This window comes from Coptis chinensis, chromosome 8 (assembly GCF_015680905.1).
Source record: "Coptis chinensis isolate HL-2020 chromosome 8, ASM1568090v1, whole genome shotgun sequence".
Classification (NCBI taxonomy): domain Eukaryota; kingdom Viridiplantae; phylum Streptophyta; class Magnoliopsida; order Ranunculales; family Ranunculaceae; genus Coptis; species Coptis chinensis.
In genome coordinates, this window is record NC_141463.1 from 91,028,418 (window position 1) to 91,052,996 (window position 24,579).

The 24,579-nt window shown below is 37.1% G+C and overlaps 1 long non-coding RNA gene across 3 annotated transcripts; it reads left to right on the forward strand.

Moving 5' to 3' along the window:
* The first annotated feature begins 19,224 nt into the window (after positions 1 to 19,224).
* Positions 19,225 to 23,082, forward strand: LOC147484274 (uncharacterized). Of its 3 annotated transcripts, none has more exons than XR_015204718.1 (5): positions 19,225 to 19,429; positions 20,499 to 20,585; positions 21,132 to 21,161; positions 21,792 to 21,874; positions 22,660 to 23,082. It is a non-coding gene; the product is annotated as an uncharacterized LOC147484274 (long non-coding RNA). The 3 variants fall into 3 exon arrangements; XR_015204719.1 differs by having other exon boundaries at positions 19,226 to 19,429; positions 22,666 to 23,082; XR_015204717.1 differs by lacking the exon at positions 21,792 to 21,874 and having other exon boundaries at positions 19,230 to 19,429.
* Positions 23,083 to 24,579: the final 1,497 nt, after the last annotated feature.

Sequence of the window (24,579 nt, forward strand, 5' to 3'; positions counted from 1 at the left end):
TTCGAGCGCCACCGCTACGCCTGAGCTCGAGTTGGACTTGAAGAACCTGCGCCTACCTTCTAGCTATTCTATTCGACCGCCGCCACTTTTCGGCGACCCGATTTTCACTGGTTAGTACAAACTTCCATTACTTCAAATTATTCAGTGTTTCTAACTTGTTACACACACTTAGCTCGCGTATACAAGACGTTATTCATAAGCGAAGCAAGGAGGCATTCAGGTACTTCTTTCTTCCACTCCTCGCATCTCCTGTTAGAGGTTTATACTAGCATATTATGATTGTTTTGACGGTTGTCGTGTTTAGTTAAGATTGGTCTTAGCCTTGCATGAGATTAAGGTCAGGTTGAAGAAAAATGCCTAACGTAATCAAACGTCAACGTCAACAAATATGCCTATCTAGTATATCACTCACTACACCTCTAGCTAGTATATCACACACTACACGTGATATAATGGTTGAACAAAGAGTCTCCTCTCTCTGACTTTTACAAAGCCTTGAACGATAGCCCAAAATCTTGCATCGTTCTTGCAGACCCAGTGGGGGATTTCCGAATCCCCCCAAATATATTTAATTTGTTACCCATTTTTCATGGCTTAGACCATGAAAAACCTTATCAGCACATGCGTAGGATTGAACAAGTCCTTACCACATTCCATCATCCTACGGTTGGTGCTGAACAAATTAAACTGAGGGTGTTTCCTTTCACCCTAGCCGACAAGGCGGCGTCTTGGTTAACTGCCCAAGTGCCTAATTCTGTGGACTCATGGGCCAAACTTGTTCAACTATTTATGGAACATTTTTACCTACCACTGAAGACAGATGAAATGCTTTCCAAGATTCATTTTTTTCGATAGAATCCTCAGGAATCCTTTTCAGAGGCTTGGAATCGTTTCACTGACCTTCTTATAGAGTGTCCACATCATAACCTTGCGAAAACACGTTAGTTCGTGCCTTTTTTAAGGGATTGTTACACCAACATAAAGAGGTCCTTAACATAATGAATGGGGGTAGTTTCCTCAGTAAAGGAGCCTCAGAGGCTTATAAATTTTTAGAAGATCAAACAAAGCGTAATAATAACTGGGGGGTAGTGACGATATCTCCCGCTCCGCTAGTTCTTCTTCAACAGCTAAAGGTCACGGGTATGTTTGAGATTAAACTCGATCCTGAGCTTAAAACTTTAATCAAATCTCTAACTAAAAAGGTAGAAGCTATTTCTGTTCAACAAAAGCCTATTCCCGTCATGAATGTCAACTCTAATCCATGTAATTTCTGTTTGAGTCCTGAGCATCCCGACTCCTATTGTCCTCTCGCATATGAACAACAAACATCACAACAAGATAATGTTTGCTCTATTAATAGCTATCCTATTCCTAACGCCCCTTGGAGACAACATCCCAACTTTAGTTGGAGAAATAATCAACAAGTTACACCTTTAGGGTATAATAATCAAAATGTAAGGCCAACAAACAATTACAACCAAGCTCCACCACGACAAGGACAAGGACAAAGACAAGGTCAGGGTAATTATAATTAATATACAATAATAATTATAATGCTAATAGAGGTATCGTTCCGGTTAATAATAACTATCACAACCCACCTGTTAATAATCAACGTGACATGGTTCCTGTCACGCAACCTATAACAAACACTCCTCCACAACCGGATCATTTTGACACCTTTATGCAATCCCAGCAACAGATTTTACAAGCCATCCAACTTTCCTTACAGCAGTTAGCACAAGAGAAAGTACAACCAAAAGGTGTGTTTCCAGGTCAAGCGATACCTAATCCTAAAACAACAAACACAGCCTTTGAGTTAAACGGTAATACTAGTAAGGACAATGCAAGCGTAGGTGAGCTAAATGCCATCACCACTCTCCGTTCTGGTAGAGTGGTTGATAACGCCGTAACTATGCCTATAGTTACCCCACCAGTAGTCCCTACACCGGATATTGAACTAGATACCGAAATAGAAATTGAAGATCCTACCCCTGTAGAGGTACCAGTTAAACCACAACCTAAGAAATAGAAAGCCACGGTTAGACATCCTGTTGATCCATACGATAAATATAGAGAGAAACCACCTTTTCTCCAGAGATTAGCAATGTCAAACAAGGATACGAATTTCAATGAGATTTGGGAAGTTTTCAAAAATCTAACGATAAACCTACCCTTTCTTGAAGCAATTAAAAGTTACCTCACCATGCTAAGTTTCTTAAAGAGTTGTGCACTACTAGGCGTAAGACAAATATTCCTAAAGACTCCTTTTTAACTAAACAATTTCCAAATTTATCATAACATAATGGAATCGTTAAGTACAAGGACCCTGGTCGTCCTACTGTACAATGCACCTTAGGAGATTCCCACACGATGACAACTTTATTAGACCTGGGGGAGAGTGTTAACTTACTCCCGTATTATCTATACAAACAAATAGGTTTACAAGAGATGCAACCTACTAAAATGACGTTGCAATTAGCGAATCGATCTATTAAGTATCCTAAGGGTGTGGTTGAAAATGTGCTTGTTAAGGTTCAAGATTTCTACTATCCTGCTGATTTTGTTATCCTTGATACAGAAGTCGCTAACGACTCTATTCCGATCATCTTAGGGCGTCCCTTCTTGGCGACTGCCAACGCGCTTATAAATTGCCGCGATGGTTCGATGTCCTTGTCTTTTGGCCATCTTTCTGTTGAGGTAAATGTTTTTAAAATGATGAAACAGTTGCCAGATTCATTTGTAGATGGGGAGGTTAGCATGATCGAGAGCTTAGCTCAAGACTATTTTAATAACACGTTTCTAGAAAACCAGATACATAAATTCCTTTCTTTTGGAAGTTCAGATTTTGCCGATGACTCCTACTTAGAGGAAGTCAACACCATCTTCGAGTCTACACCTACTTTAGACCCTTCTGTTGCTCCATCTACTGAATTTGAAGACCTGCTACCTAAACAAGTCTTCATTACTCAAGATGAGGACCCTCCAGAAGCATTTATCGACATTCCTTCCACCCCGGTGCTTAAACCTCTTCCTTCTGAGTTAAAGTATATTCAACTTGATCCAGATAGTTGTCATCCGGTAATTATATCTTCTCTATTATTTGAAGAGGAAGTGACACTTTTGATTAGGGTGATTAGGGAACATCGTTCTGCGATTGGTTGGTCCCTAGACGACATTAAGGGAATTGGACCCTAATGTTTGCACTCATCATATACATCTGGAGGATAATGCAAAGACTTCTCGCGAACCTCAATGTTACTTGAACCCTACCATGAAAGAGGTGGTTAGGGAAGAAGTCTTATGGTTACTCGATGCGGGTATCATATACCCAATCTCCGATAGTGAATGGGTAAGTCCCATTCATGTAGTTCCTAAAAAATCAGGGATTACCATGGTATGTAATGCTAAGGGTGAATATGTTTACACGCATGGTCCTATGAAATGGAGGATCTGTATCGATTACAGACATTTAAATGCCATAACACGAAAGGATCATTTTCTTTTACCCTTTATAGATCATATGCTTTTAATTGCTTTTTGGATGGCTACTCTGGCTATTTTCAAATTATTATTGATATTGATGACCAAGAAAAGACTACTTTCACATGTCCTTTTGGAACATATGCCTATAAGCGAATGCCTTTTGGCCTTTGTAACGCTCCTGGTACCTTCTAGCAGTGTATGCTTCATATATTTAGTGACATGGTAGAATGCTTCATGGAAGTTTTCATGGATAATTTTTCTATCTATGGAGACTCTTTCACTGACTGCCTGTCTAACCTGTCTAAGGTTTTAACACGGTGTGAAGAGAAGAGTCTGGTTTTAAATTGGGAAAAATGTCATTTCATGGTGAAAAAGGGAATAGTGCTAGGGCACATTGTATCTAGTGATGTCATCAAAGTAGATAAGGCCAAACTAGATAAGATAGTGTCTCTACCTATACCGCAGACTGTCCGTGATATTAGAGCCTTTCTAGGCCATGCAGGTTTTTATAAGCGTTTTATCAAAAAAAATTCAAAAATAGCTAGGCCTTTTAACTAATTTGCTTTTAAAGGATGCCATTTTTTATTTTAATTTTATCTGTTAACAGGCTTTTGAAACTTTAAAAGCCGCCTTAACCTCTGCACCCATTATACAGCCTCCCGATTGCTCTAAACCTTTCAAACTCATGTGTGATGCTAGTGATTATGTTGTTGGTGCTGTCTTGGGACAGAAACTAGATAATAAGTACACTGTTATTTATTATGCTAGTAAAACTCTAAACGATGCTCAAAGAAATTATACAACTACGGAAAAAGAATTCTTAGGTGTCGTTTATGCTTTAGATAAGTTTCATCCTTATTTGGTTGGTTATAAGACTTTAGTTTATATGGACCATGCAGCCCTTAGGTACCTTCTCGCAAAGAAGAATGCTAAGCAGAGATTAATCTGATGGATTCTTCTCCTGCAAGAGTTCACATTAGAAATAAAAGACAAAAGAGGGGTCGAAAATGTAGTTGTTGACCACTTATCTAGACTAACAAATGACGATAATAGTGATTTTGAGTCCATATCGGACTCTTTTCCTGATGAGCATCTGTATGCTATTTTTTCTGCACGATGGCATGCTGACATTGTCAATTATTTAGCGTCGGATATTCTTCCTGGTTTTTGGTCAAGAGATGAACGTAAGAAGTTCTTGGCCAGAGTTAAGCTACATTACTGGGATGAGCCCTACCTTTTTAAGTATTGTGCGGATCAGATTATTAGTCGTTGTATTCCCCAGTGGGAATATAATGAGGTTCTATCTTTCTGCCATGAAAAAGAGTGTGGTGGCCATTTTAGTGGTATGAAAACAGCTGCTGAAATTCTTCATTGTGGGTTTTATTGGCCTACCCTTTTTAAAGATGCCCAAGTGCATTGCAAGACGTGTGTTCGTTGCCAACAACTTGGGCGAATCACAAAACGTAATATGATGTCATTAAATCCCATCATGGTGGTAGAAATTTTTGACGTATGGGACATTGATTTCATGGGTCCTTTTCCTGTTTTCTACGGTTTTATATATATTCTAGTTGCCGTGGACTACATGTCTAAATGGATAGAGGCCATGGCTTGCCGTAGCAATAACCATAAGACAGTTGTGTTTTTTGTTAAGGAATACATTTTCTGTCAGTTTGGCATTCCTAAAGCCATCATTAGTGATGGTGGAACATATTTTTGCAACAGAGTTGTTGCGTCTCTCGTAAAAAAAGTATGGAGTTACACATAAGGTAGCAACTCCTTATCATCCACAAATTAGCGGACAAGTAGAAGTTTCTAATAGGGAAATCAAAAAAAAAAATCCTAGAAACAACTGTAAATCCAGATATGAAAGATTCGTCTAAGCGTCTAACTAATGCCTTATGGGCGTATATGACTGCTTTTAAAACTCCTATAGGTATGTCTCCCTTTAGACTTGTATTTGGGAAACCTTGTCATTTGCCCGTTGAATTGGAGCACCGTGCAATGTGGGCTATAAAAAGCCTTAACTTCAATTTTGATGAGGCGGGTGTCAAGCGCAAGTTGCAATTAAATGAGCTTGATGAAATCCGTAGCGATTCTTATGATCTCGCGAAGGATTATAAAGCTAACATAAAACGTGTTCATGATAAGAAAATCTTGCTCAAAGAGTTTGTGGTAGGTTAAAAGGTTTTACTTTACAACTCCTGTCTACATATTTTCTGGTTATTGAAGTCACCCCTTACGGGGCAATCACCTTGGTAAATCCCAAGGACAACAGTACCTTTCAAGCCAATGGCCAACGGTTAAAACACTTTCACGAGCTAATGTCCCCTGATGTGGAGGAAGTCCTTTTATAGGACCCTGTATATGAGGACTGACCTTTGTTGCTTGGTGTACTTCCTTTCGCTTCCATATATTGGTAAGTGCACCATTCAGGTAACCGGGCCCTCCCTATGGAGTGTATGGTTGTAAGTACCAAATCCTAAGTCCACATTTAACATAATTCACGTATTCCACTCTTGCATGTTTTCTCGATTTTTGAGTCATGTTCCTCTATGGTGTGAATTATGCATTTATTGCTTTTCGTTTTTCCTTATATTAATCTGTATTTATAAAAAGTAAAAAATATTAAAACCATTCAATAGTAATCTAGGAAATCTCGGGAATCTGACTTTAAAAGACCCACGTTTTAAAAAAAAAAAAATCTAAACTCTGTTGTCTAAAATTTGTTTGGGGGTGGGGTGTCGGTCTTTCCATCCGTGATTGCTAAACTTTCCATTTGTGTTGCTTATGCCGTTTAATCGTATTTTGATTCGGGTTGACATTATCTTTGAATTTATAATTCGTTTGTTCACATAACTTACGTCATTCACGCATTTTGAGGCATTTACCACCTTTTTATATGTCAACCATGGTTAGAATAGAGTGTGGTATGGATCATTGGATTGGAAATTCTCTCCTGATCGTTTTCATATCTTATTCGCAAAAATAAGACCGGTAACGAGTCGAGAATTCCAATTTTAATTTTTGCGCGCATAGTGACAAAATGGGCATTTCCAAATTTGATTGGGCTTGGGCCCAAGTCAATGGTACAACCCAAGAACGCATCGCATTCTTCTTCTTCCTCACTCCATCAGCCACCATTAACGACCAAAACCTTTTTTAAAAAAAAAAAGGAAAAGCCACCACCAATTGTCACCACCACCAATCTCAACCACCTCAAAACAAAACAGATCGCGACTTCACCTTCTCCAATTCTGCCATTAACAAATTTTAAACCCTAACCAAAATAAAATAAAATAAAATAAAATAAAACCTAAATACCACCACGCCAAAAGTTTTAACCCACTCCAAATCGCGAGTCCTACTTTACACCATTATCCAACACCAACTTACCCACCGAAAATACAAAAAAATTATCAAAATATAAAAAAAAAAAATCACAACCACCACCGCCACCACTCCAAGTTTGTGAGTGAATCCCATTCAAACTCGTTCCCGACATTGTCTTCATCCCACAAATCGTCTCCAAACTTCAATGGCTCAAAAACAAAGAATTTTGCCTAAACAAGCTTTTACTGCCGACCGCTTTACACTGTTTTTTTTAGTGACGAGATGATTAAGAGGGATTGGAATAGGTTGTGGTATTCGACAGATGATTTCTACCATTCCTATTTTGTGAAACAATTCTATAAGAAAAGGGAGTTGGAGGGCCAGAAAATTTTTGTGAAGGTGGCTAGGACGAGGAGAGAAGTTTCTAGAGAGTTGTTGGCTGGTATTTTATGCATTATGCCTGAACGCCATCTCGAAGCCACATTGCAGGAATCCCAGTATGCTGGAGTTCCTCCATTGATGAAAGACACTGTCATGGAGGGACGGTACAATCCGAATTTTCATTGTGTCCGCCAGTCATCTCTGCGAACCAACCAGCTGGCTGTAGCTCAGTGGATTGGTAAGAACGTCATCGAGAAAGAGAAAGTCAGTGACATTGGTCTGACCTGTCTGCACGTTCTCTAGATATTGCAAGAGAAGAGGTATAAATTATGTATCATCGATTTTATTTTAAATATGATTAGAGGAGTTGGAAAGAGTATTGCGCCCTTCCCAGTATTGATCACTAAGATCATGATGTCTTTTAGAGCTGTTACAAAATCTGATCGTATTATGTTAAAATTGCATTCAAATGTAATTATTTATACGGAGTGTATCCAAAAGACTTGGAAGTTGCCGGAGGATAGGGTAGTTGATTCGGATGATGAGAACGAGGATATGACATGTTTGGATGAAAATGCCTTGGAGAGTTGTACTTCTAATTTAGAACGCATGTCAGTGCTGCATAGTGGCTTGCGTTGCGTTTATAGTATTTGTGAAGATTTACGGACTCGGCAGATTAAAATTCGAAATAAACAAAAGAACCTTCAGCCGAATTTTGAAATGTCAGGCGGATCTCCAGTATAACATGGAGACTCTAATCCAGCGTCAAGATGCGTATTATGTAGAGATGAAGGTAGAGATGGAAGCACAGCGCCAGTTCCAAGTAGAGATTCTACGACGCATGCCACCCCTGGGGGGTTCTACTTCAGATGAGTTTAAGAGGCATGAACGTCGTCGCCGAAGGACGGATGGCTCGGGCCCATCTTCATCCCAGGCCCCATCTTCATCTCAGGGTCCATCTTCATCACGTGGCTAGTTGTTTAGAAAAATTTGTTGTTTTGATGTAGTTTTTATTGTTTTTATTAGTTTGGATGTTAAGTTGTTAAATTCTGTAGTTAAATTTGAATTCGGTAGTTAATTATTATTTGAATTTGAATTTGAATTTAATTTGGTTCTTTTAAACGCATGCAATGATTTTTGTGTTAATCCCACCTTCCCGAATTGTTTGGGGGTGGTATTATTTCTTTTAGCATTGTTTTTATATGATCCACCATTTTAGAGGTAATTTTGCGATGATTGTTGGGAATGTTGCCGATATTGGCATGGCTATGATTAGATATTGTGGTAGGATGAAATTTCAATGAGTTAGGAAGTTGCTATTCTAAATTCAATCTAAAAGATATTAGGTTTGTTTTGGAATAAGGAATATCGGTTGTTTCCGTTTTAGGTTTTGGAAATATTTTGTTTCCGGCAATTGCCTTAAATTTTTTTGGCAACTTGCCGATTCGTTTTAGAAACTAAAACCCTATATATACTTGATTCATTCTACACACAAAACCCACACATCTCATTTTCATCTCTCACCTTAAACCTCAAATTTTTCCTTTTGTTTTTCACTGCACCCTGTTCTTCACACACGGAACGCAACCCGCGCCCTACCAAGACCAATTCTGAGCGCGCCTAGTGCTGAAGCGCCTGTAACTCGATTTTGTTATGAGCACGACCCGCGCCCTGACCTTCGTAGCCACGAAAAATTCCAACTTTTTGTGGGTTGTTCCAGGGTCGTTTGCAGCTCTTCTAGATAGTAGTTTTGTGATGACATCTCCTACAGTCATACCTGAGCAATCTTTCGAAGATTTGTTCTCGAGCGACACATACGGATCTTGGTTTCGCGAAGTGATCATACAAGCAGGATGGCAAGCTTTAATGGTAAGTTCTGATGAACTTTACTCTCCTACACTTACTTCGTATTTTTATGACCATTGTAAATTCTTTTATCGGATGGATGGAGAACACGTGTTCTCCATCACCATTAATGACGAAACAATGGAAATAACCAAGTTCTTGTTGGCTTTTATTGTTGACCTTCCTATGCCTGCTGAGATTCAAGACTCATGGGGATATTTAGTTGATAATTTCTCTGCCTACAACTACAAGCTTTTGCATGAGACTTATGGGGCCGGAATTTTCCGTGTAGAGGACCAAGGGACATATAACGTAGCCCTTGGTAGCTTGTCCCTTAACGTGGGCACGGTGATGTTCTTCATCATGCTAAACATATTAGGGGAGTGGCATTTTTCTTCTGCAAATGACGCCACTTGCAACGTTTTCCTTGCTCTAGCTGAGGGACGTATGCTATATGACCTTCCCAAGACATTAATGTTTAGTTTAGCACGAGCCCAGAGTATGAGGCATAAGTATTTTCTTATGCCTGTCTTAGCTTGCCGAATCATGCTATGTTTCTTTCCCGTTTTTTGTGCCCGTTTCACAGATTGGGTTGGGGTCGACATCGTGCGACCCACCAACTACATTATTCGTTCTTTCCGTGCAATGACTTGGCCGGGGTGGAGGATACAACCTCATTAGGTTGCCCTCTACACCCCATCCGACCAAGTGGCGCTAAACAGCTTAGCGAATGTAGATGATAAATGGCGTGAAGCTTGGCAAATCATCATGGCGTGGCAGGATGCAAAGGAACCTCATTTCTTAATAGAAGAGGATGATGCTTAAACGTTGGAGATAAGGTAAGTTTTTAGTTTCAGTTAGTGTCTGCTTATGTCCCAAGCAATTTACTCTTGTTAACCCCATAATGGGTGAAACTCATATAGAGTTGCGTCGGTTTTTCGTTTTCTATATTAGTATGTTTTAACTTTGTTTTGCAAATGTTCTAAAATTTCATGTGTTTCCATGGTCTTTTTCTACCCTTTTTATTTCAATATTTTGAGGACAAAGCATGCTTCTTGTTTGGGGGTGGTATAGAAACACGTGTAATTAAGGCATATGTTAGGATATAGATATGTACAATATGCACTTGTTTTCTAGTAAAAATCTCAAAAATTTCAAAAAATAAAAAAAAATATGTTATGCTATACACTTAGGAATATTGGTATTGTTTTCTTTCCCTATGCTCTTAATAATCTAGAAGTCTCACGTTAGCTTTTGCATTATAATAGTTTTTAGAAACTTAGGTTAATATGTACATAATAATCTTTGCATCTATCTATAAATATATTACATGAGTATCTATGATTGTTTGGCAGTAAGTTTCTGAAATCTAGGCTAGAGTACTTATTCTACAAATCCTGTGAGAATATAGCCTAAAGCTTTATACGAGTGAAATATTTGAGAAATGACACAAGGGAGAAGTAAAATCCAGATAGAGAAATCACACGTCCACTTGCTTGATCACTATATCATATCCTAAGCAAGAATTTAGGCCCTCTTTGGATCGATATAGCCAGAAATTCAAACCTTATGAAATTATTTTCCGCTAGTCGCCCCTCTGAGCCTTTTCTTTAGCTTTTCATAAACCACAATTCATTTACCCTTTTACAAAAACAAAACAAAATAAAAAGAAAAAAAACCTACCCATTTTAGAATGAGTTTGAGAATATGATTAGCGAAAGAAAAAGAAGAGAAAAACCTGTGTAAACAAAAATTAGTTAGTTGCTTCCGAAAAGAAAAAGAAAAAAAGTTTCCATCCAAAGGAAAGAAAAGAAAAATAAAAATAGAAACAAAATAAAAACTCCAAAAAAAATAGAATAATGTAACTCCCCGACACCCAACACACATCCCGAGGACGTAGAGATTAATCTCGAGGCGGTCACTATCCCGATTCTATCGAAATTTCGGGAGAGTTTCCTTTGTTTTATCGACGTTTCGTATACAAAAACCTGTCATAACCTGGACATCGCAAAATTTATCCATCCAATCCTCATAATATCTATCTTAAACTACTTCATGCACAACAGTGATGTATCTATATACATTTTCACAAAAGGTTTAAGAACAACTATTTCCACTACATCGAGTAAATACATCAAAATGAGCTAGCTCCCAATATATACAACAAAAGAATGACTAGACTCTCTCTATACAACCAAGTCACTCGACTCTGTCCCTCGTCAAGCATAGGGGAAACCACCCAAATCACCATACCCATCATCCTCGGTGGTAGGGAAAGTCTCATCCGTAACTGGATCGGCTGAAATGTTAATGTAGGATGAGCAAAACAACTATGCCCAGTAGAAACGCACATAACCAATAAATAGACTACTTATAGCAAAACATTTAAAACATGCAGGTTTTTTTGTAATCATAATCAAAATATCGTGACTATACAATAAATCACTAGCTAACATCAATCATATCGGCATGCTTCTTTAATATTCAAAATAGAGTTTTCACAATCATCATACAACTATTGTGGCCGCTGCATCCTATTAGAATGGTGAGGGTACGATTGGTACTCAGCCCCAGTCACATGCATATCTCGGTTCAGTACTTTCTAGTGTGAACCATGCACCGTTGTTTTCCTGATTTTACCGGCTAGGGAGCTGAAATGTCATTGTTGTGTTCGTACACACAAAATCCCCAAAGCTTTTAGGGCTCAGGTGGGACCTGTAACCATGACCCCCATATGGGCTGTCACCTAACTTACGGTGGTCAACCGTTCGATGACTGCAGACTGCTCAGGATCTTGACACACATCCAATAGTGGACTAAACTCTCACTTCTCACGTCTAAACCTCATCGAGGTAACATGTAACCTCACACAAGCTAAGCACCATACAGCGTGACACGTACAAGCATGGTTATCTAGAAAAGTATAAAAGGAATTCCCAGACTACATCCAGTGATGCATCCCTTTAAAGATGGCCCACCATCTCGAAAGGTGTACACCACAGTTGGAATCCTAGAGCGAATTGCCGTCTCCGAAAATGTGACAACAGTTCATTCTTTATAGGAATTCACAATTCCTTTTCTAAATCCCCTCGTGATAAGCATAGTAATATATATATACTCATATTACCAGTTATTTCCAAATACTATAGATACATATTTAGTTTTTCTTTTAAAACTATTGGTTATGTATGTGTGAGTTCCTGGATTCCCAACCGTCGATTCAATACAACCTATGACTCCCAAACGGGCCAGTCATAGTAAATGACAACCGATGATTCCCAAATGGCGAATCATCGAAAATAACAACAACCATATCCATAGAGCAATTCAGAACCTCATACATAGTTACAAACAATCGGGTAATCCATTCCCACATACAAAATCCATCTCTCTTTCTCCTTCCTGAGACAAGAGACGATCAACCCTTCCCAAAACTAGTTTTTCTCTTTTAATGAAAGAAAACAATCCCAGCTACCCAGATTTCACAAAAATCATTTCACACGAAAGCTATCCATATGTCTAGTTTATATCGAGGAAAATACAATGCAAAACATGAATATCACATATACATGCATGGTTGATACGCAAACTATCTCTTATCAATTTAAACAATTCAAATCATGCATGAAAATAAGCAGGCTATATATTGGTATGTAGGTTCCTACCTTAGCAAGCTCCATTCTCCTCAAGCCCACTTAACCGAATCAAGCCCGCTTAACCGAATCCACTCTTATTTAACTCCTATAACATCATATACATATACATCGGTTATTAGAATTTATCGAACGAACGAGAACTTCTTATCTAACGTAAGTCGAAAAGAATCTTGACGCTAAGAATTTGGTTTCAGATAATTTTTCCTCTAACTACAGTTAGCAGAGCTACATGCCATTTCTAGCTTCCACAGTTATTCGAAATCCGAGGGCTCGAGTAGTCCGTTTACGTCATTCAACTGTAGGACCTTATGCCAACACCAATCCTATCCATTCCAAATTCCAACTACGACCAATTCCACACCCTTCGATTCATATTAAATCTAACAATAATTACGAGTGTGCTCCTTCCCAATCATTCATTAATCGACCTAATCCTAAACAAGTATATAACTAATATAAACTTCTCAAATGGAGTGAATAATTAATGATTCTTACCAAGTCAGTAAGAATAGCTCCTTAGCTATTTGCTCCACCAAATTCGTTAAGCCGTATTGTCTTTACTTGTTAAGCTAATTAAGGCCCAAGCCCAAAATGTCCAAATTAAGCTTAAAGTCATACTTAAACTCCTAACCACTAACTAATTTGACTTAGCGTCATAATTATTTTTCAGCCCATCCAGCTTAATTTAATCTCCTACATTCTATCCCACCGCAGGCTATAACGATAACCCACTCATGCATGTAAGCTATTCACTCGTGCGTCATAATTATTTTTCGCCCAGAAAAGCCGCTTAACCCTACACATTTTGTCAAATTTTCGCATATGAGTTGCTTACCTAACGTGGCTTATGAGTTGGAGTTAAGTTTCATTAAGTTATGTAAGTTTGAAATGTAAACCCGACCGACCAAGTACATAAATGTCCCTAGGTTTGCTATGTAATTTACGAAAATACCCTTAACGAGAATTTGAGTCTTTACAGATAAAAGGAGTCAAAAAGCCAAAATAAAAAGGTTAAGGATGGAAACAAAGTGTAGAAGCTAAAGAACAAGGGTTTCTCTAGTTACATAATATGAAGACCCTATTATCTCAGACTTGTCCTTTTTGAATATCCATTCCCTTCTTTTTTAAACTATCTCCTAATTCCCGCAACACCTAATAAAGACCTCTAGCTCAATTAGGAATAGGTTAGTGTGATAGTAAGTGGCAGATGTATTTGATCGACTTCGGCTTTCTTGTGTGTCATTGAGATTGTAAGGTAAAGTGTGCCCACTGCGCATTGGAGTAACAAAACTTGAGCGGAAAAATCAGAGTGGTTTTTGTCTTGACATTTATGTGAGAACCTACTTAAGGACGTTATTCCGAGTTTTCAGAAACAGACCTGTTAGTGCATTCCATAGTATTACTCATTATATATATGTTTATTCATAGATGATTAATTATTATGCATATATTAGCTTAGGTTTCGATTTGATTATTCTGTATTCATTGCTAGTGAGATGTACATGTATAGATAATTGAGACATAAATAAGGAAAAAATAGTTTTTATGTATTTCAGGCATTGGAGTCAATTATGTGCAGAAATGTGTCACTTTTGCAAGATAAAGGAGCAAGGATTGGTTGCTAAGAAGTTCTGTGATTAAAGACCAAGATTCAAGGAGAAAAAGCCTTTTTAAAGACCGGTCAAAGATGAAAAGTCAAAGTCAACGCGGGCAGAAACATCGCATAAAAGTCAGCAGAACTTCCGAAGGCCTACATACCTTACGTCAAAATGACCGGCTCGAAAAGAGCTTTCAAATGGTCCAAGCCTTGACCCAATCAGAGGAGCAGAAGTGGACGATAAGGCTGCTGAAGTCAAATCCAACTGAAAAGGCCTCTGTGGACTGAAGAAATTGGGTTTTGGGCTCGATTTTCCGGCCCAAAACATGGCTCCAGGCCCATGCACGAAATTGGGGATCTCTTTCTCTTCTTGAAAAGAGGAAAGGAGGCAGACTCATTAACTAGACCTAGATTAGAAAATAAATTAGTTTAGACTCCATTAATTAGTTTTATTACCTTGTTTTGAATTTAGTTTTCAATCAATATTGTTATTATTCATTAGATTAATAAAGTTAGTTAGCTATTGATAATTCTAGTTTCATTTCATTAAATCATTTTAGCTTCAATTCATAGATTTAGTTAATAATCATTACTAGTTTCAATTCAATCTTGCATGATTAGACTTTTATTTTAAATCAAATAAGTAAATTTATATTCTTTATTCATGTCTTGTTATTGTTTATCTATAAATGATAGTTTAATGATTCAAGGCTAAAACCTCCATTAGAGGGGTTTGAAGAAGCCTTGATGAAACTTGATTGTTGTTAGTGTAGAATTGTTCGTAATATTCTATTCCATTATAGAAAGTAATTATTTCACCATGAGAATGGGTTTGATTGCTTCACATGCTAGTTGTTAGTTGGTAGAGATTGCCATGAACAATTAGGGATTAGAAACACCCAATTGTTATGCGAAAGCATTTCAATTCGGATTACGACGAATCTTCGTTATTTAATTAAGTCGAGTTAAGGTGGAATCAAATCCCCCTAATTCTTTATCTATATTCGAACCTTAGTATTTGAATTGCCATCTTAGTATTTAGAACATTTCGATTACGTTATTTCCATCGTTGTTAGCATAATTACATAATCTTTACTCTCATTGACTTTGATAGAACTGATAATCTCAGTTAACGTGAATTCTAAAGAACTAGGAGTGGAACGAACTTTCTATTCCAACTATATTGCAATAGTATCGAGAGTAGAAAACTTTTATAACAGAATAGGAATAAGTTCTAGTTTTACTTGCGTTCGAGTTTCGTCACTCATTTCATAGGTAGAACTATCATTTTACCTTTTATCAGTTTCTAAGCTTGACAACATGACTCCCACTATGAACAACAAAATCCCAATAATATGTCTCATGTACCCAGTCTTCTAGCACTGACACCGCCCAACTCTCCGGTGGAGAATAGAAAATGTTAACCTATATATGGCTTCATTTTTTTAAGCTCTCTTAACAAATTCCGATATTAGGTGAGAACAACCCTTTTGGTTAGCCTTAGTTTCATACATCACCACAATTTTGTACGTGCACACCATTAATGCAATAAGATGCAATTATAACCTCAAACTATGAGCATAGCTTAATAGGATGGCCTAAATATTTATCATTTTCCAAAAGCTAGGTGATAAAAACGTTTATTTGTACGTTTTTTGTTTTCTTGGTTAGTTTCTTAAGTCCGAGGTCCACAGTCCGAAGTCCGAAGTCCGAAGACCAAAGTCCAAGTCCAAAGTCCGTATAGTCGTACATTTTAGTCAAGTTACCTTACTCATGTGGGTTTTGGTAGGATAGGTCGAGTAAGGGATCGTCCAAACCTTAGGGCTCGGAAAAGGTTCACAACTGGAATTACAACTTTTTGTGAGTAGGATTTTAGGTTTTTTTTAGTTGGCTTAATTAAATTGACTGTAATGTAATAAAGTAAATTACTACGGTGATTTTGATGTAGATAAACAGAGATAGAGAAATAGGGAGAGAGTTAATCATACTCATGAAAGAATCATTTTTCAACAGTTTATATTACCACATCACTACATCTCTAATTCGTCTCGTGTTCGGAGACGACGTCGAGTATTGATCCCTAGCGCATCCCACATCTCTGAGCCGCATCGCACTAGCATAAGGAGTTGAACTAATATTTCATCTCTGGAATATCATTTCAAGCTCCTAGCATGATTCCACATCAGCTTTGGATCCGAATTGGAGAGAGTCATCGACACCATAAAGTCGCGCCGAGACTGTTTCGGAGCATCGGCCCGATCCAACTTTATGTATCTCGATCATTTTGGGACCGGATGTCTTATCATTGCCTAATTCCTAAGTAGTGATTCTAGAATATTAAAGAGTCAATCCGTTCTCACACGAAGCGACATAACCCTCCCACGAGGGGATTAGCTCATGGTCATAGAAGGAATACTAAAACTTGATGTATTCATTAAGTAAATAAATGCAGGGCAGGAATTAAACTAGAAAAGAAATGACTATTATTAAAGGGAAAAATGACTTACGGTATTTAAGCTGCTGGAATGAAAATGACGGAATGTAAGTACTGAAATAAAATTAACTAAAACTAAGCGACGCTAGAGCATGAAAATGCTAAAGGGTAAATAATAAAGGCGACCCCCTCATATATATAGGCTAATGTCTCGTGAAACCTTTAATTGGGTTTCGTCTGTTTGCTTTTGTCTCCATGTAAATCAATTTGATTCAAAGTTTTGTTACGAAACAAAACTTTCATTTAAGGTTTTGTCCTTTTGTGTTTTGGTTTTTGTCTTTTAGCCCATTCAATTCAAACATTGAATTGGTGCGTTAATTTCCTCTTGCAAGGTGGCACCAAATTGAACCCATCACTTGCCACCTGCCTATGCTTTGACGTCGTCATGCCTTTGGGCCCATGAGTGGGTCCACTTAGTGTGTCGATGGCGTACCGATTTTGGCGTTTTATGACTTTTCGTCGCTAGCGTAGAGTTAAATTAGCCGGGTCGCTATGGCAGCTTCACTAGCCAACGTCGGCATCTAGATTTATCCGATTTGAGCTTCGAAAGTTTGCTGCTTCTTTATATGTGGACCCGTTCTGCACTGGTTTTGTTATTTTGGAAACTTCGGCTCTAGTCAGGCTTTGTTGGGTTTCACGGGGGTTGAGTGGGAAACTTCAAATATTCTAGTATTCCCGTACTTCGATGCATGTTTTATCATTATATTCATTTTAATTACGGAAACCTACAAAAGTACGAAAATATAATTATTACATGATTATTAAACACATAATCGACCAAAATGCTATGTCTCTCGGGGTTTAATATTACAGTTTTGGGTGCTTATCACTAGGCAAGATTTCTTATGGTTCACACATATTTAAGATTAAAAACTCTCAACCAATTAAACTATGACGTTGCCTTCTGAAATGAGAAAGCAACTCACTTAAGGGATAACAAAAAAAAAGGGCTCCAAATAAAAGAGAGTTGTTACGTTGATCAAATATACTGGAAACTTTTACTCGGTCCTGGTTATGCAAACCCAATAGAAACACTTCCCCTAAGACAAAAAATCAATTTTCTATTCAAAATATGCCTTCTTGCTTCGTATTATTTTCTTCTCCGTGAGCACATGCCTAAGAAGAAGAGTAATATTGATATTCCAACCTCGTCTTAGTACCACAACCAAGCATTAACAATAGAATTCCTCAAGAAGATAGATTAGACATGGACAACAATGAGCATGTTCAAATACGTGACTTGTTAAAAGCAAAATCAATAAGCTAATGTTATAATTCAAACTCTATTAATAGCTTGGATGATCAAATAATATAGGCCAAGGCATTACACAATAAAGCATAAAATTATTATTTAAGTTTGATAAATTAGTAGCTCACCTTGGCCAAATATCACAGTACTCATTCCTGTTGAAGCTTCTACAGTGGCCAACTGATCCACCAAGTTTTCTTTGAAGATCTATTTGAAACATGAGTTATAAACAAAATGGCTTAAAAAATACTTCAATTCTACAAAAATCAATAAAGCTTCACCTGATGCCAAGTCTAAGACTCAATCAATTTACTTCGTGAAAAAAATTCTACCAGTCATAGTTCACTATCCCCATTACCTTATATATATATATACTAATTCAATGAAATATCTGCGCATATAGATAGTAAAACATCATTTGAACCTATTAATCATTGCTTAGTAGAATTAATAGTTTTTCAAAGAATCAAACATGCAACAAATTAAATCAATTAGGTGGAACAAAAAAAATTAGAACTTGAAATATATACAAATTCATAACTGAAGTAAGTTAAGTGAACGAATACACAAAACCAAGAAATTCCAATTAAAAAACATACCCATTATTTTTCAATGGAAAGTGAAATATATTGACTTGAGCAGATACCGAATATGCAGAATGGCTAGATAGATTTTCGCAAGGCATAAAAAAAGGGCTATGGAGAATGGAGAGAGAGTGATTGAACATAAAGGGGTTTGGCGGGTTTTGGTTGAAAATGAAACAATTGTTGGATTAAGGTCAGTTTCTTTTTTGGAAATAAGGAGCCATCAAGAGAATCTTTTATTTTATGTCCACCGTAATAGTGCCCTTAAGATTTTATTTCATACCTGAATTTGAATTGAAGAGCCTATAGGTATCTTTCCTTTTTTGTCTCCTACTTTATCGTAATTAGTAATGACACATGGACACTACAATCGAATTAGCCTACCTGTTTTGTCGGTATAATTTCCTAAACTTTGGTCTGTATTTTTGTAAGTCGTAATTAGCTTTGGTTCCCTATTTTATCGTAATTACTTATGGACACTTGGACACTCTCAAAACTCTCCCTAAATTGATGAGGGGTGAGCTATAATATATATATCTTACTATATTAGAAAAATACGGGGTCTGATGAACAGTAATTTTCACATACGTCACAGGGGCAAAATCGTCTTTTCACTATCTAAAAACATAATCTGTAAAGTTCTCGATTGTTCTCTCTGCAAATTCTCCTTCTTCGTCTCCTGCTTTCACTCTATCTTCAACATTTTATTTTCTCTCTCTAATCTACTTCTTTAATTTAAAATTTTATGATTGGAGTAAACTTGCTGATACAACAAAGGTATGCCTACAGAGAGTCTTGGCAAAGGTAAGAATGATTTGTAGCTTTGTTTTTTGTCTTTTACACTATTAATTCAAGACCTTTCTAAACTTAATCATTTTTAATGCTATCGAACTAAGCCAACTAATTGTCTAAAATTGGTAGAGCACTAAGCTAGAAACGCAAGTTCAAACACGGAGACTTTTACGGTTTACAATAATTTTTAGAAGATCCTAAGACTGATCCAAAAACAAACTTACAAACTATGTGACATTTATGTTCAGCACTTTAGCTAGATACTTGGAATGTTCAGATGTCTCTTTTCACTTTGCTTTAGACATTGAGGATTTTGGCCCCTCCTCTATTGATGTTAAAGTAGAGACCTTCTAAGCTGGAAGGTCTCTCTCCTAGGCGGGACTTCCCCTGTTGAGGAGAATGTCATGTCAACACTCATTTCTATAACACTCATGTCTAAAGCAACCTTCTCATTATCTGAACCTTTATGCTTTCTTTCTGATGTATATAATTCTGAAAATAGGAAATAGAAAGGCTGTTTACCCACATCAATTTCACTTTTTTGTAGCATGCCAACTCTCTATGAATTAGAAATTTAGCTTAAAGTGTATCTTAGAATATCTTTACATTATCCAAGTACATACATGAGATAATACATTAATAAACTTCTATGAATTGAAGGAATTCTCTTCTCTTCTATGAATTGATGCTTATCCTGAGGTGTTATTACTTTGGCGTATATAAATTTCTATGAATTAGATGATTTAGAACATTGTTAAATATTTCAAAATCATTGGCAAAGTTAAGTTTTGCATTACATACATGTAAAGAATTTTCATCAGTGCAATGATTTTGTATGTGTCTATTTTTCTTTTCAACGGGTTTGGAACTTTTGGACTTTGGAGGTGGATGCTGAAATCAGTTAAGATCAATCGATCTAGATCGCCTACGACATCTAGATGTGCATTTGCAAAGCGGATGCAATAGAACATTCACATATACTGAACCTATAAAACTTTATATTTTTTGTTGAAAAGTAGTAATAATTTTGATTGATTTGAGCTTTGCTTTGTAGAGTTTATAGTTGAGTTGTTTAGTGCAGGTAGCATTTCAGTGGATATTGTTTGTCTTTTGATTTGTAGTGTTGTTACAGATAGTCGCGTTTATGGACTACCCCAATTGCCTTAAGGTATTTTCACTATTTTTGTTATATCAATTCTACATCCTCAATTTTTGGTTACCACAAACATAATGTATATCCTCAATTTGTATTGCGTTTGGTGGCTATTTGTCCAATATTACTATGTGTTTTGTGTTGTATACACTCAAAGGAAGTTAGGTTATGAGTTTGCTAATAAAGGTTAGGTTCAGAAAAAATTTAAGTCATTCTAGATATGACTATATTCATCATTTTGGATTTGATATACTTGACATTGTACTTTAAAATAATTTTGACTTTGTCCACAAAACATTTTACGCTACTCCACTACAAGGGATTTAGTTGGCAGTTAGTCAAGAAACTAAATTCGATTCGATGAAATTTTTTCGTGAAATATTTGTGGAAAAATGAAAAACCACACAAAAGTATTAATAAAATGTTCATTTGCATAGAAAGTTTCAATATAATGAAGCTTTCGATGGCCAACGAAAACGAAAAATTCACAAATTGGGTTTTGCTTAAAAGTTATCTAATCATTTTTCCTCGCAAAGTTTAAATTGGAAAATCTGTTTGCAGGACCCAGGAAGAGCTCAACGACCTCATAAGGTATGTAAACCCAAAAACACTTATGATTCAACATGGGAGACTGACAAGCCAAGTGGCTGGGATGCAGTAGAAGTAGATAGTTCTAATAAGCAATTTCGATCAAAAAAATCACGTCGTCACAAGCTAAAAAAGGAAAGTATATTGGATATAACTTTAGATGTTTAAGCATTAATAACCCCTGACGAGGCATTGATATTTCTAGAAAATGTGTTTTGCATTGTTTGAAACCTTAGTAGATGAGTGACATACTGCATATTCATTCTCTTTCGTAATATGTGATTAAGATTCTTTGACATAGTAATAACCTTATTGGTATCGATACCTATAAGGTAATAGACTTCAAATATCTTATAAAAAATAGTAGATTCTATTGGTATCGATACCGAAGTTTGGAAGCTAAGGTTTTGAGAACTCAGCATACTAAAGATTGGGTTCGTAACCTATCGCTTAATTTTGTGCTTAGAATATATTAAGACGAGTTTTTTTTAATTATAATGAAACTAATCATAGTACCTAAGAATTTGAATTAAGCTCTTATTTCTATTTACTACTGTTTGTTTCCAATACATGCGTTTTAAAAAAAGTTGTTATGTAGCTAACATTATATAATCTATTTTCTAATGACACCAGGTACAATACTTACAAATTGAATGAGGACCTCATTTCGACTGGCTCTCTTCGAAAGATTCAATTTTCATAGTATAGATTTGATGGTAATATCTTTTCTAAACTTCAAAAGCTTATATAAATCCATTTGTTCCGTTACGTTGTTTTTTTTATACATTCTCTCAATTGTCAAACATACTTCAATCAATAGAATATAAGAAGTTTGAGTGTTAAATCGCTTTTTTGCTTACATTCAATTTTCCCTTCATGGTTTGAGTGCCAGGTTACTTCCACTAGCAATTAAGCTCATAGTTATCACTCTTAGACAGTCTAAAATCCATCTCCATCTTCTCGGAGTTGTTTATATTAGCTTTTACTTTATATTGCAGTGAGTTTCAGGACATATTTTGTGTGAACCATTTTATTACATCCTTGTGAGGTTTGAATTTTGAAGAACCTACCTCCCAATTTTATGTCACATCTCTATCCGGTCTTTTATATGAAGCCATGTTTTCTATTCTTTCCAAAAAAATTTTCTTTCTTCTGTATACATTTTATGGACTTCATTCAAAGGGAGGATGTTATGTTTTTGTACTTTTTTCGTAGTTTATATTTATCTCAAATTAGATTATTAAAACAAGGATTATCTCTACATTTATTTAAAGGAACAAGTTTAGTTTAAATGTCAAAAAACAAGGGAATCTCTGCCAACTTTTTGAAAAAAAAATAGGATGCAATGTTTTCATACTATTTTAGTAGTTTATGTTTATCTCAATTACGATATCATTTTCAATGGGGAATGGTGCATAATGGATTGATTCAGGACATGTACAATGAGAGATGCATAGTTTATAATTTGAATAATTGAATTTTTTACATGCTTTGTTGCAAGTGCTAGCAAAAGAGAGAATACGATGCTCTCAAGGCCGTTACATTTGGGCTGGGAATTGCTGCAATTATTGTGGACGACAGACGTTGTGGATGCAATTGCAAATCTTTCTTATTTTTACAAACATGAGAGTTGTAGGCATTGCACGCCTTGCAAAGAGGGGACAAGATTGCTATGGATGATCATTGAAACAATGACTAAGCAAATTGAGGCACACCATCAGTGCATTAGGTGATGTTGCTGCTTGGCCGATGTTGTGTATTATCAGACATTTAAAACCTGAGCTTGAGAGGAGGACCAAGGAGCACGCAGACAGAGAATTATTAGTTGTTGTTTTATGTTTAGGGAAGGAGTTGTTTTCATATGTACTGAATATTCCTTTCATAACCCGAATGACAAAAAAAATCAGTGTTGTTTTTTAGGCAATTTGTGTTCCTGTTGCGTGGCGGTACTTCTCAATTATAACTTAGTAATTTCATTTCACGTATGTTGCTGAAACGTGTGTAGCACGTGCATGCTGCTAGTCTAACTTCTTTAAAGAAAATGGAGGGAGTAACAGTGAATTCATCACGTCATTAATTTTGTTTCCTTTATTACCCTTGTTGTATTGTTGAAATTACATATTTGTCCTCCATTATAAATGAAACAATAAAAGTCAAGAAAATGGGACCCAATTATGAATGTTTTGAACACTTAGTAATTTGGTTGCCTTCTAACGTGGCAATATGATTGGCCATTTATGGGCTTAAGATTTTTTTGCCATGCCTATTTAGTTTAAGAAATAGCCTAAATTGTTGAGATGTTTAATTTCTTAATGCTACACTTAATTCAACACTCATCGAGCGTACATAAATGCTAGTATATATATAAAGATAAAGATAGTGGGGAATCCAATTCGACCGAAGTCAAAGTGAGTGGAGGGAACGGTTCTTGGGCCTATGGACTTGACCACCGTCTCTTTATCTGTCTTGGGCTTATGGACTTGACCACCGTCTTCTTTGCCCCAAACTCTTCCTCCTCAAAAACCTCTCTCTCTCTCTCTCTCTCTCCCACAGTCTCCGCAGTTAATCTAGTTATTTCATCATCATGGCAACTGCTGCTTCTTCTCCTTGTTCTTATTCACTTGTAAAACCATCAACGTTATTCTCTTCCTCCTCTTTAATAGTCCCAACGCAAACACTTGTTTTTCGTAAAGATTTTACCCAAAGATGCAAACTTTGTTACGAGAAAATTGTAGTGTCCAAACTCATTACTAATTATCGGGTCATGTAGGAACAAGGTTCAAGTCTATTGGTATGTTAGGATGCCTCAGCTGCATACATCACTGCACTTCCACTTGACACCTATCGTAATGATAAACGGCTCGTCTCACCGTGACCTTCTCTTGGATTCTCAAAACTTCATGCGCTCCATCCCGAGAGCGGCGAGAACCCGTCGCTATCTCGGCTGTGCTACCGGAGGCTCTGGGGAAGTCGAATAGGAGAGCACTCATCTTGGGGTGGGCTTACTACTTAGATGCTTTCAGCGGTTATCCGCTCCGCGCTTGGCTACCCACCGTTTACCATGGGCACGATAACTGGTACACTAGAGGTGCGTCCTTCCGGTCCTCTCAATGCTCTAACGCCCACACACCGGATATGGACCGAACTGTCTCCACGGCGTTCGAACCCAGCTCACGTACCACTTTAATGGGCGAAACAGCCCAACCCTTGGAACATACTACAGCCCGGTGGCGAAGAGCCGACATCGAGGTGCCAAACCTTCCGTCGATGTGAACTCTTGGGGAAGATCAGCTGTTATCCCAAGAGTAACTTTTATCCGTTGAGCGGCGGCCCTTCCACTCGGCACCGTCCGGATCACTAAGGCCGACTTTTTGTCCCTTTTCGGCGGGTGGGTCTTGCAGTCAAGCTCCCTTCGCCTTTG